We start from the raw sequence: 12,700 nt of genomic DNA, 5'->3' as shown, positions 1-12,700 counted from the left end.
TAATTTTAACTTACGGTAATGGTGTTCGGAATTGAACATACCCAAAAGTTTGAACCTTTTTCAAATACGTATTTGCTCAAAAGAATTTACAGGTCCTTCTCAGTTCTACGGTTGATAATAAAACCAAAAACTAAATTGACTTCCGCCGCGTGTTTACAAGACTCGAAAAAGTTCTTGTTTCGGTAAACAACGTAATTTCAGCATTCCCTCTTACAGCTATCATTTCGAGTCAATGGTTGCCGATTGATCATCGTCTTAAAACTACACTTCGGAAAATATTGTTGTGCTATAATACGAAGATGTTTTCTAGACCGACTTTCGCACTGTTCCTCTGTGTTGTGATACTGACCGCCTTTTCTAACGGCAAGCCGCAAAATTTCAGCACCAAGCCAACCGTTAAAACTAACTCAGATCAGAGCCTTGTGGTGAACAACAACTGTAGTTTGGCGAAAAGCGAGAGTGAAATGCTGGCTGATATCAAAGCTAAGGTTGATTCCATCTTTGTAAAGTCCAGCAAAGGTATTTTTCCGTTATAAAATTATTTTAAGGTATCAGTATAACCCATTTGACCATCCGCGCGCGGTCCGCTCTAGCGTTCGTGGCTTTAACAAAAACCCATATAAACCGTATATTTACTGGAAGCTTAATAACTACAGATTATGACCTGACCTGTTTAAAACGGTAAAAATTTACCGTGTTTCGAAAATGTGAATATATTTACAAAGCTTCACGAACCCATAAATCAAGGTATACGCCCGCTAAATTTAGGTCGGAGAAAACGATTAACATGGCATCCGTTTCTTCACACATTCACCTCAAAAACCGTGTCTCAGATTTTTGGCACATCCGTTTGTTATTATTTTACAAGAGGATAAAGTTAGAAAAAGGAAAAAAATAGGACTGCCCGCGAAAAAAAGGCATACCTTTTTACTGAAAAGAGTAATCAGAATTCCCAGACACGGTTTTGTCGGCGTTCGTTCTGACAACATTCTCTCCGAATTTCAGCCAATTTGGTCCAGGGGCTGCCGACCTGGAACTCGAAATGCACGTACAACTCGCCTATTTTTTACTTTCGAAAAACAGAAAAAAAAATAAAATTCGGCGGCATCCAAGTGTTATGAGATTATCACACCAAGGGAGACACCGCAGAGGAATCAACTTTCTATATAACAATAGGACTATGACAGTTAACATGGAACAGGTACAAATTTCCGCGACGGCGCGCGGTAAATTATTCACCAGTGAATAAACCGCTTTTTCATGTGTGAAGTCAGAATTCCAAAGTTAATAAACGCGAAATTATCTTTTGATTTACTATATTAGCGTGCGAAATTTTACGTATCGGTTGACTAATCTTCAAAATTATGACCATGTCACTGTTAACATGCCGAAGGCCCGTAGAAGGTTCCCGAGAAAATGCAAGCGCACAAAGGGAAACGCTGGAGAGGACGCCGTAAACGGGACTACATCGACTGATGTTGATGCAAAGGCAAAGATATTGGAAGAAATGACAATAGCTGGGTAAGAAAAAAAAATGTTGCACTGCTGATTCTAATTTTGTACAATCGATCTGCCTGTCAATTTCGTCCACATCTCTTCGTCAATCTCCTCTGCTTCAACAGTTTCTCGCAACAGTATTTTAGCGCGGCTTGCGCTCATTTCGTCTTGCTCGCTGGCTTCGTGATCGCGATCGTTGTCGCGTTCATCCAGCAATTTTTCTTGATTGTAAAACGAACCCTTTGCCGCTTGCCGCTAATTCAGCGGCCCACTCTTTGTTGAAAGTGTTTTTCGCCTTCTTTGGCCTTCCTTTAGCCGATGAAAACGGGCAAGATCGCTCTGTCTTCTTCGAAGACATCCGGCACTGATTATGGCGCGCGAGTCGCGTGTCAACTCAGCATGATCTTGATGTCATGTGACTTCTTGCCTTGATAATTAATTCATTTGACAGAACTTGTCAACTCTCAATTAAGTAATTAATATGCAAAACAATCTTTCTCGCGCAATAACTAGCGGCAGATATAAAATTTTCTCGTGGAGTTTTTTTTTATCTAAAAGATTACTTTAAGATTTATCCAACCGCTTAAAAAAGTAAAATTATGCAAAATTGCAAATTTTCCCCTTACTGATACCTTAAAGTGCCACTGAAACGAAATTTTCGTACTCTCTTTTTTTAGCCCAATTCATAGTTTCAAACGTGCTTAAAATAATGGTGAACTTTATTTCTGTCAAATCCTAACGGAAAGTGCTCTTTTTAGCTGCTGAAATCGACTTTTTGGAGCAAAACTGTGTCCGGGCTCTGGAACCGAGTTTAAGGACCTTGTGACGTCACTGGTTGTATTCACGCAAGAAGCGCTTAAGATTCTCTCTTGTTTTCACTTGATTTATTTAAGTTTATTCTTCATATTGTCGATACCTACTAGTTTCCTACCTTGTAATTTCAGTCCAGCCTTGACAGGAAATACACATCATAAACGTTGGAGGGCGCCAAAGAATGTAGATTCACCAAAATGAATGCTACAGATTAGAACAGCTCAGTATACTTTTCGAACATCTTGAGTACTCGATTGGAGATTTCGAAGACGAGTGTGGCAACTTTTGTATCACGTCCTGAAGCCTAAACACGATATTTCGTCGTCTGTTTTCAGCCTGGTTCTGAAATTTGGATTCTCACGTTTATCTAAGGTCTATTAACAAGGTTCGAATATGTCCTCGGCAACTTTGCTGTATTAAAAGCCGTAAGCGCATCAGCCATCCGCACAATCATGAAGTTATTAACGGTCCACAAGCTTTGCGTCGAGTACTTCTTTGCACACAGAGAGCATCTTTTTATGATACTAATAAGTGAGAGTTCTTGTGGTAGACAAAATGTATCTTTGAAAATTGTGATCCGCAGCAGGGTTTGCTTTATCGCCGCATACGTATCAGTGTAAACAAAGCGGGAATTTCGCTTCTCTTTTACACGTATCTCCCAATTGTAATATTTCACGGCCGATGGATAACTTGGAGTTCTTTAGCACATACTTATGTCTATGATCTTCATTTAATAGTATTCAAGTTCAAAGCAATTCGTTAAACGTCACTAGTTTATTATTTAGTCGAAGGTTTATTAAACAGAATTTGAACTAATTTGCATATATGACCTTTCGCCGCCGACATTGTCACGCTTTCTCTCGTTTCCTGAAAACATATAATTGTAGGGTCATGGCAGCTAAGTTTACCTTTATAGTTTAAATTCGCTCCCTCATATAAAAGAAGAGGGTTTCTTAAATTGTTGCTGTTGTGATAACTTGTAGGATGTAGCAGATACAACTAGACTAAAGGTCACTGTGGCACAATCTCGTCCGCGGTGAAACTCACAAAGCGTCCGGTTTCCTCGAAGCGAAGCGACTCGAAAACTCGAAACGTTGTTGCTACGATTCGTGCAGCAGCACTCCAGATAATATTTTCAAAAGCCGCTTTCTCTTGTTTTCATTTCTTTTAACTTTATGAGTGTAGATATTGTTTAATTGAGTGCTGGCCATTTCACTAAGAGTCCCGATCATTTTGCGATCTAAGAACTCCCACTCGTTTGCTTGCTTACATAAAATATCCAATTAAATAGACTGAAAAGCCCCAGGATCGACTCTCCACCTCTTCATGTCTAAGGCTACTCTTATTATCTGCTTTACAGCCCTGAGATGTCCTTAAGATGTTTTTTGGGGGGCTTCGAACAGTATTCTCTTCTCCCATAATCACTCTAAATTTTCAGCGCGGCATGAGAGCAATACAACCAGTGACGTCACTAGGCTGTTTTGGCCGCGCCAAGATGGCCGCCAATTTTGGGCTTAACCAGCCAATTTCGAACGGCTGAAAAAGCAGTTTTCGCTTACCGTATGCGAAAAAAAAGTCTGCAGTGTTTCCAAGTAAGGTTGAAACTTTATTACTAAGCAAAAATCTCACATACGAAAATTTCGTTTCAGTGGCACTTTAAGTCACCGAAGTTCTCTTCTCATGGTTTGTTGTTGGTGTGTGCGACCTCATACGTTCGTTTCCATGAACCATAACTTTAGGGAAATAGAATTCTTCAACGTGCAGTTCTAAAAAAATAAGACTGGTGAGGGTAAAAGATCTCTCGTCAACGCTTGAAAAAGACCGAAATTTGACTTGTAAATCTTGTAAATAAACCACGCTAGTTTATCGTGCCATAATAATTTCACAGACATGTCCAAATATATAACGAGCTAAAATGTAGTTGAAACTCCAACTCTGATAAATTCCCTATCACAAGAAGTTCTTCCTACTAATCTAAGGATTTACAAGCGATTTGGCGGCCGGATTGCCCCATTTAAGCCTGCTTTGTAAGCCTCGTTTTAAATAGGCGAGGAATAATCTTTGATTTGCTGACTGCGTGACTTCCATTCATCGCTCTGCTTATTTCAAACAGAACCGGTTTGTCCAGGCGGCTGGGTTCTTCATGTAAACTCGTGTTTTCTCGTCATCGACATTTCAACCCTGGAGTGGAGCGACGCTCGACGAAATTGCCAGAAACTGGGAGGAGATCTCGCTAAAATCACATCAGCCTCTGAGAATCAGTTCATCGCTGATCTCGTCACCAAGCAGAAGAAAATAAGAAACCTTGGTGTATGGCTTGGACTTCGCCGAAAAGCAGATAGCAAGTTCTACTGGATAGATGACACACTGCCGGCGGGCTACCGTAACTGGAGCCCTGGCGAACCGAATAACCTCGCAGAGAATTGTACCCACATGTATAGTATAGGATCCAGGAAAGGCAAGTGGAATGACTTGTTCTGCATCCGCCAGAGCGACTCGTCCGCCAAAAACGCCCCTGCCGTTCTTTGCCAAAAAAGGGCTAAGCACTAGTATTTCGTTTTTGCAATGTCAAATGACGAAAACGTTCTGTGATGTTCTGATCTTTTGGTGTTGGTATTCCACTTATGTCACATGGAAAAATAAAGATAAGGATTGTAAATGAAAACTTGTTATCAATTGTTGACTGTGTTTGATGTCACTTTACACTGTATGTATTCAGCAAGCCCTCTTACGCCCCACAACTTAGGTATTTTGTTCAATTTGTCATTTTCCGTCAGTTTATTAAAAAGTGAGTTGTCATGCAAACATGATAGCATGTGAACCCTTGTTAGAATCGCGGGACTAAAGATTAAGAGACAAGACTATTTAGTTAAGGAAATAATCAAGCCAGGCGAAACATGTCATTCGCGTAAGTAAACACGGCTAATCTCCGCCGAGTTTCTGTACTGATTTTAGAACCAGATTCGCCCACCAACAAGCATTGATACGAGAACGTTTGTCAAACTATTATCAGCCTTTCATTCTGCATTTTCCATAAAAGCAGTTTGGAACTGACCAATGAGAGAAGAGCATACGCGAACACACGAAGAATGCCCTAGTGAGTGATGGCCAATCTACATCTTACAACAAGAAACCCAAATCTCACCTCCTACCCCTCCAAAACACAGCAACATTGATGTGAGGTGACCCCCCTACGTTCCTGAAAGTACCTCATTACCTCATCCGTGACTAATTCCAGCGCACTAATGTACCACTGTTCAACCTCGTGAGTGTAGATCAGATGTTTGTGTATGAGGAACAGGAACAAGGCTTGGACCGCTTCAAATATGACCTGTGTGAATTGAGCAATCTTAAATATTGTTAAGCTGCATTACTAACTAGAGCCGAAAGGTTTAAAACAGCTATTAAGGGGCCAAACAAACAGCAACTAGCTTAATTTAGTGTTAATGTTGTTGAAGCAACCAGGAGCCATAATCGATTATGGCTCCTGAAGCAACACAATCCGCTTTCAGACCACATCATAATGGTTTTCAAAGTGGCGATAGTCACGAAAAGGAAAGCTATTTTCCAAGGGAAAACGGCACACAAGAGTAATGCAAATTTCAAAGAAATGAAGGTTTTTTTGTGTAGGTGACCGCTAGATATTTTGGTCGCTTTTCCTCTCTCCCCAGGCCTCCCCTGTATTCCGAATCAACGCCTCCAGGATGGCGCGCCTGCAATCCAAACGCATTTGTCCGCTAAAAGTACGCCTGCACAGTCATCTTACATTTCTGTTGTCTACTGTCATAATCAGGTTGACGTGAGGATTGGAAAACAATCTTTCAAAAGGAACTTCAATGCGCCTTTCTACAAGAAAAAAAAGTGTTCAAATCGCAAATTTTTGTTACCTTGAGTGCAAAAGAAATTCAAGGTCGGAGACATTCAGCCCAAAGTCCCAATTGTCTCACGAAGATATATCGAGAATAAATCCCTGATTGTTGAGGTAAATCGAGATAAATATCCAGACTTACATAACGATATCAAAACAAATAGGCGACCGTGCTGGGCAATCGTTAAATTGAAATTAAAGCTATTGAACATACTGTATTCTTAACACAACAAACAAAGAGCCTTAAATTCAGAGCAAACTGGATGTAACATAAAGTGCCACTAACCCCCCCAAATTTTTTTCCTTTAATAAAATCTACTAGTTTCCCCGATTACTTCAGCGAAAAAATTATCTCGATTGATAAAATCCCTGCGTTTCTACAAGCATGTAATTTCTATGTTCACGACCGCGCAAAGTGGGATCTGGGTCGGGCTACTAGTGACGTCACTTCGGGAACCGGGCTAAAACAAGCAAGAGACTTTTGACTGAGCTTCGAGGGCAGTCAGAACATTTTCGGGGTATTTGTGATTCGTATTTTATCAAAACTGGACAAGAACTTTAAGTGAAAGAACTGTATCATCTAGCATTACAATTCGGAGTCTAGCTACGATTTGGACGGCTGTGAAGTACATACTTTTTTTCCCTTTCGAAGTGCGGGTCGCCAGTCGAGATTTTCGACAATTTGCCGGTCCATTTGGGTTATAAAGGTACAAACAATGACTGAAGAGTTAGCTTACAGCTCTTAAAGGGTTATAAAGATGTCAATGAACACGAAGAGTTGGTAATTTGACTTTACGGAACGTACAAATTTCCGAGTGACAAAACACTTTTACATTCAAATATTAATTTCCCCCGAAATACAAGTTAAAATGCAATGCAGTCGTAATCCACTCCTGCCTACTTCTCCAGATCATTGATTGAAAATATTTTTAACATAAGAGATAAGCAGAGATGTCGGCAAACAATATTCGAAGGTTAGGTAACTTTTCGCTTCGTTATTGTCGCCCGACCGTAGAATATGCACATTCAATTACTGTGTACGAACACGAGCTACACAAATTTGCATATTCCGTACTAGTGAAATCATGGAAAATCCTTCGACAAGATCTTGAAAAGAGGTTCAGTATACTTTCAGTTAAATGAATACATTTCTACTTCATTGTTATTTTGAATGAAATGTCCATTTTACGCATGCGAATAACCTGGGAGTCCGCCTGGGAGTCCTCGACTTATTGGCCGTTTTCACACTAGAGACGGATAATCCGTCTATTTATATCCGTCCGATTATCCGTCTATATAGACGGATAATCGGACGGATAAAAATAGACGGATTATCCGTCTAAAAATGAACACCGTTCCGTTTTCACACTAAGACGAATTATCCGTAATGGACGGATAACCCATCGTAGACGGATTATCCGTCTCTAGTGTGAAAACGGCCATTAGTTTGCGTTTCGGTTGACTGACAAGCGCATTCTTCTTTTAACACAACAATCTCCGTCGGTCTAGGGTCGAATCTTAATCGTTTGTTTCACTTTCCTCGTATATTTATAAATGCTTGATCCATTCTAAGTTTGTAATTTAAATGTATTTCGTTCCTCGAAGACGAAACTCCAAGAGCAAAACAATTTTGTATTCGGAATGGCCATTGAGAAACACAGCCAGATTACAGGCGACCTCCGGCGTGCGTGTGTTTTTATTAAAATCCACGAATACATAGCTAGTTCACCAGTTCGAAGCCTCAACAATCTTCTTCGCGTCGTTGTAGAACGTAGTTTTAGTTTACTATTCGTTTAGACAAGTCAAGGCTCTATTTCAAAACGCGATGCGTTTAATTTACCGTGTAATTCCGTCACCTATAGTTTCGTCTGGGACTCGCGTCGGAGGATCGTTTGCGCTCGAAATAGTCAGATGGCTCGCAGCTTATCCCAAATTCGTGTCTTATGCAGCACCTTGACAATTTCAAGCTTTCCACTAGAGATAGAGAAGAATATACAGGCCATGAAAATCTTTAGGTTTTTACAGTAGCGGCGAACCCGAGATCGAAGAAATAATCAAAGGCTCCCCAGCGTTAGCTTCGCACAGATCAGCCCACTTCTTTGGTCTTTTTCTCGTTTCTGGCAGAGTTTCATCGAGATAGAGGTACTGAATGAAGAGGAATACTCTATTCTACGCATCCTGTATTGCTACAGCCTCCAACAACATGTCTTCCTTGCATTCTGAAACGATTTTGACACACACTATCGCATGTTCGCATACATTCCTCTCAGAAACAAAATATTGTTATTCCCGAAGTGACGTCAAAGGCCAACTCGTCCCATTCTCCGCTATTCCTCGGTCGTGAACATGGAAAAGGGCAAATTTGCAAACTTTGAAAATTCATAGAAAATTAACGAAAATAGCTAAAACGATAATTTTTTCGCAGTGGTGATCAGGAGAAAAAGGAAATTTATATTAGCGAAAAAAAATTTGGGTGTTAGTGGCACTTTAACGTTAAATCCCACAGCCTAACAATTGTAACTCCCACAGTCCTTGTTTGAAGAAAATATCATTGGCTCTTTTTTAGAGTTTACAGTATGTTATTGCAGTGTCTTTAGCTACCTTTTAATTTAGTCCATAACTCGATGAGCTTGTCCAAGATGCCACAACTATTTTTTGCACAGTTTGTTTCAACAAACGTGACTCCATGTGCCGTTCTACACACTATGAAAGAGAGATAAAACAACGTGTCAGTGACTGTTATAGCTACGGTCTGCTGTGATGGATCAAAACTAGTTGTTATACCTCCCAACTAAAATATGTTTTCCGATTGGAGGAGAAAGTGTCACGTGTCATGGATCAAAACTCACTAACTCCCTAGAGCAAACAAAACTCACTAACTCTCCAGGGAAACAACAACTTAAACTTTCAACTTGCACGTGATCTGGTCGTGCACCTTGAAACCGAGGCAAATTTGTGTACCAGCCGGCGTCAAGCAAATCATTTTTCTCGCAGTTTTTTCTATTTTTTCCCTTTGACCCTCCATGTTCCTTTCGGCTTCGCCTCGGGGAGCATTGAGGGTCTCGGGAAAACAAATCTCACTGTTTCCCTTAGGGCCAGTCATTAAGTACCTATTCTGTATTTTCAGAATTCAGGGATCAACAAGGTACAGCAATTTAAGGGAGCTTACTTAAAATAAACACCAGCTCCACAGTTACAAGACCGATCAAAGCCATCTCCTTCGCATAAGATTGTTCCTAAAAATGATGAAAATTCCAAAGTAAGAAACATGATATCTTCATGTAGCAAGGCAATTGAGCGGTCCTATACAGTTTAAGCCCTCGCAATTGCTCTTGCATTTGCTCTTGGGAAAGACACTTTACTTTCACAGTGCCTCTCACCGCCCAGGTGTATAAATGAGTGTCACTGAATTGTCATGGCAACCTGACAGAGTACTTGGGTTCATCTCCGATGACATAGCATCACATCCAGAGAAAGAAGCAAATTCACTGTTCTTTGATACGAGAAGATATGAATTTTATGTTCAGGTCACATGAAGACCATCAAGTATCCTTCTTCATTTTGACATTTCTGGCATTTTCGTGCTCCTAAGTGAACGATTTCATGTGGGCTTCAGTACATTTTTTAAACTTCCCTATCGCTCGCCACTTTTCAACAGGCATTTGGCAAAGTTTGGCAGCCGTGCAATGCAATGGCGCGAAATGACGTCATCAATATCCTCACTAGTGAGGATATGGAAAATACGCAACTAGGGTCCCGGATGTAAATTCGTATGAATTTTACGAGTAGTGAATTTCCCAGTGAAACACTCGTGACTATATGATAAACTACAGCTATATGCCGATCTGATGTGTAACCAAACATGAAACAGTGCGTTTATCGTCTACTATGGAAAATTTATTGGTCATTACATCTTAGATAACTATAGCCGGTTAGCGTGATCGAATGAAAATCTTGTTGTTCTGTGCCTTAGATAACAACTCCAAAAAATATCTCCAAACCTCGATAATCAAAGTGCTTTCTAATGCACCAACAGCGGCGACTGCCTCAGACATCAAAAGAAATCTCTAGTCAATAATTTAATAATTCTTCAAGTTGAACCCATGTGGTGATCAAGACATCACTTCTCCTACAAGCATAAATGTGGAGTCAGTGATAAGTGTTATAAGAATAACGAAATTTATCACCTTGATATACCTTACAATTCTCTCAACTTGCAGTGTGAAAATGTATGCAAAAAGGTTATGAGAATTTGTACGTTGACACCAGGCGTTACATTACATACCACTTGGTGACTGCATTGCAAGAAGTTTTGATTGTTCCGAAAGCACCGCCTGAAATTTGAAAATAATAAAATAGGCACTTTAGCAGGGGCCTTTCTGAAAATGACTGAAGATTTCAATTGTTTTTCAACTTTGGACCTGCTGGAATCCAGAGCCCATTGTTACAAGCACGAAGGTTTGAAGAGTTAGTAACGCTTTACGAAGTAAGAAATTAGTCAAGCGGTTTGTAATGCTTGCTGACATTCACATGCTGCTTAAATAAAAAAGACACTATTTACTGTACTATTAAACATTTTAGGGGAGCACAGAGAAAAAGGAAAATGCTGTTCAAAGAATATTATTTTATTCATCTGTAGTGCTTTGACTTTCATGGCAGGGGAAACACTTTCTGGTAAACATCCTCCAGGTTTACAGCATTTTGTTTTAACTTCACAACCGTTCTCTGGAATTTGTTTTGTGTTCGCGTCGCTTTGACTATCAAGTATTCTCTGTTCCTTGGATTTTGAATGCAATATCGAGTTTGCAGTCTTGTTAAACTGTAAAAACAGTCCTTCCTCCATAATATCTGTGAATGAAACAAAGTTATAACAGCTCATATCTGGTTAATGTAAGAAGCACGACTTCACTAAGCAGTAGACTGGTTTCTTTAGACTTTAAACTTTCAATTTGTTTTCATACATTAGTCAGAATTTTTACTTTGAATTACGAGCTTATAAGAGAATCATGATCTTGACTCAGGAAAGGAAATTTAAACTGGGTTTTAAACTAACAATGCGACATTCTGTACTCCTGTAACTTGTAACTATGCTGTGTGGGTTAAGATGTCATCAGGTGTCTCTCTACTGTATCTCTATGTCAAATAGCTGCGGTCTCAATAATCTCGTAATCTTACTTGGTAGAGATGTATTGATCCAGTCTGAGGTTTTCTCCGTTATAATTCTCCGTAATGTCATAAAGCCTCAGCCTCCCGAGGGGTGGGGGGGGGGGGGTACTCCCTTATATCGGCTATATAGGTATGTGCGGTCCCAAAGGGTATGGTTTTTCAGCCGTTTTGCTCATAAATAAGGTATCAATTTTAGCTGATTTTTGCCATTTTGGTCATAAATAGTGTATGGATTTTGCACTCTAGCCTTGATACGGGAATGTTTTTAAGAAGAAGCCACTTTTTCATCATTATCGAAGAGAAAATCAACGAAAGCCCTTCACAAATTATGTTTACGGTAATTTAACATTGGTCTCAACTAGGGAACTTATTATAATGCGGTCAGAAACAGGGTTTTGATTTAAGAGTCAGATCATAAAAGGGGTCTCGAAGTTTTGGTCAGGTCATAAATAGGGTAGGGAATATCGCAGGTTTTGGTCATAAATAGGGTAAGGGGTTTGGGAACCGGGCCGCACACCCCCACCCAATTTTTCTGGGAGTACCTCCCCCGGACTCAGCCTTAGTAATTTTTTCCTCATATTTCTACATTAAGAGTTAAATTTTACAGGGATGCTCAAATTTTGTGCGAAAACTTTAGGCATTCAAAATAATAGGCCAGAAAATAATTTCCAGTTCCTCCTGATTTGCTTATAAGTGGCCCACCTTCTGATTAATACCTTGCATACGGTGGCTGCGCCCGCAGTTCCAGCGGTAGTCAAAATTTAGCTCTGTCACCGAAACGACACGATGATAGTATTTTTTTCACAATTAACCAAAAATAAAAACATTTCTAAGTTGCTTTGGCTTCTTCATATATTCAGCTCAAGAATTCTGGCTTTAGTTTGACGGGGAACAGCACATTTTGTTCAAAATGTTCAAAATGACACAACTATTATCCGGCTAACAGGCGACAGCGATCGAAGAGTGAGTCGCCCAGCGCGGGCGACCCATTTTTGGCGCCAAATTGGAAGGTTGGAGACACAAAATGTTTCACTTTTTGCAATTTGACGTAGTTTTTGGAGTCAAAAAAATCCTTTTTCGTGACTATTTAACACCGTATCCAGTGAGAAAAGATCCCCGACTTCAATTCGACATGCATTCAACGACAGGACAGTAGAGTTTTTCCCGTCTGCAGAATCCTGATTGGTTAATTCAAATTTCAGGCGCGCCGGCCGTGTGCAAGGTAGTACAGGCAAGAGAAATATTCTTGCGGGCCAATATCCCTACCTATAAAAGCTTAAGCATTGGGGTTTACGTAGATGACATTTGTTTTGTTTGAAATTATATCTTACTCTGTGAGGGAGTTGATGAAAAGTG

The 12,700-nt window shown here is 40.1% G+C and overlaps 2 protein-coding genes and 1 long non-coding RNA gene across 3 annotated transcripts in view; 1 reads left to right on the top strand and 2 right to left on the bottom strand.

Annotated features, from left to right (window-relative positions):
- Positions 1 to 12,700, top strand: part of LOC145483989 (uncharacterized) — a 301,335-nt gene that overhangs the window by 13,028 nt on the left and 275,607 nt on the right. The gene's annotated exons all lie outside the window — the stretch shown is intronic.
- The window catches only part of LOC145483984 (codanin-1-like), an 84,232-nt gene that overhangs the window by 2,256 nt on the left and 69,276 nt on the right, over positions 1 to 12,700 (bottom strand). The gene's annotated exons all lie outside the window — the stretch shown is intronic.
- Positions 5,836 to 9,410, bottom strand: LOC145483993 (uncharacterized). The gene is made up of 3 exons (XR_014048973.1): positions 9,348 to 9,410; positions 8,780 to 8,881; positions 5,836 to 6,156 (listed from the first exon to the last, which is right to left on the bottom strand). It is a non-coding gene; the product is annotated as an uncharacterized LOC145483993 (long non-coding RNA).

Source organism: Orbicella franksi, chromosome 4, assembly GCF_964199315.1.
Source record: "Orbicella franksi chromosome 4, jaOrbFran1.1, whole genome shotgun sequence".
In the NCBI taxonomy this organism is placed as follows: Eukaryota; Metazoa; Cnidaria; class Anthozoa; order Scleractinia; family Merulinidae; genus Orbicella; species Orbicella franksi.
Note: the sequence above shows the minus strand (reverse complement) of the source record. Positions and strands in the feature narration are given on the sequence as shown.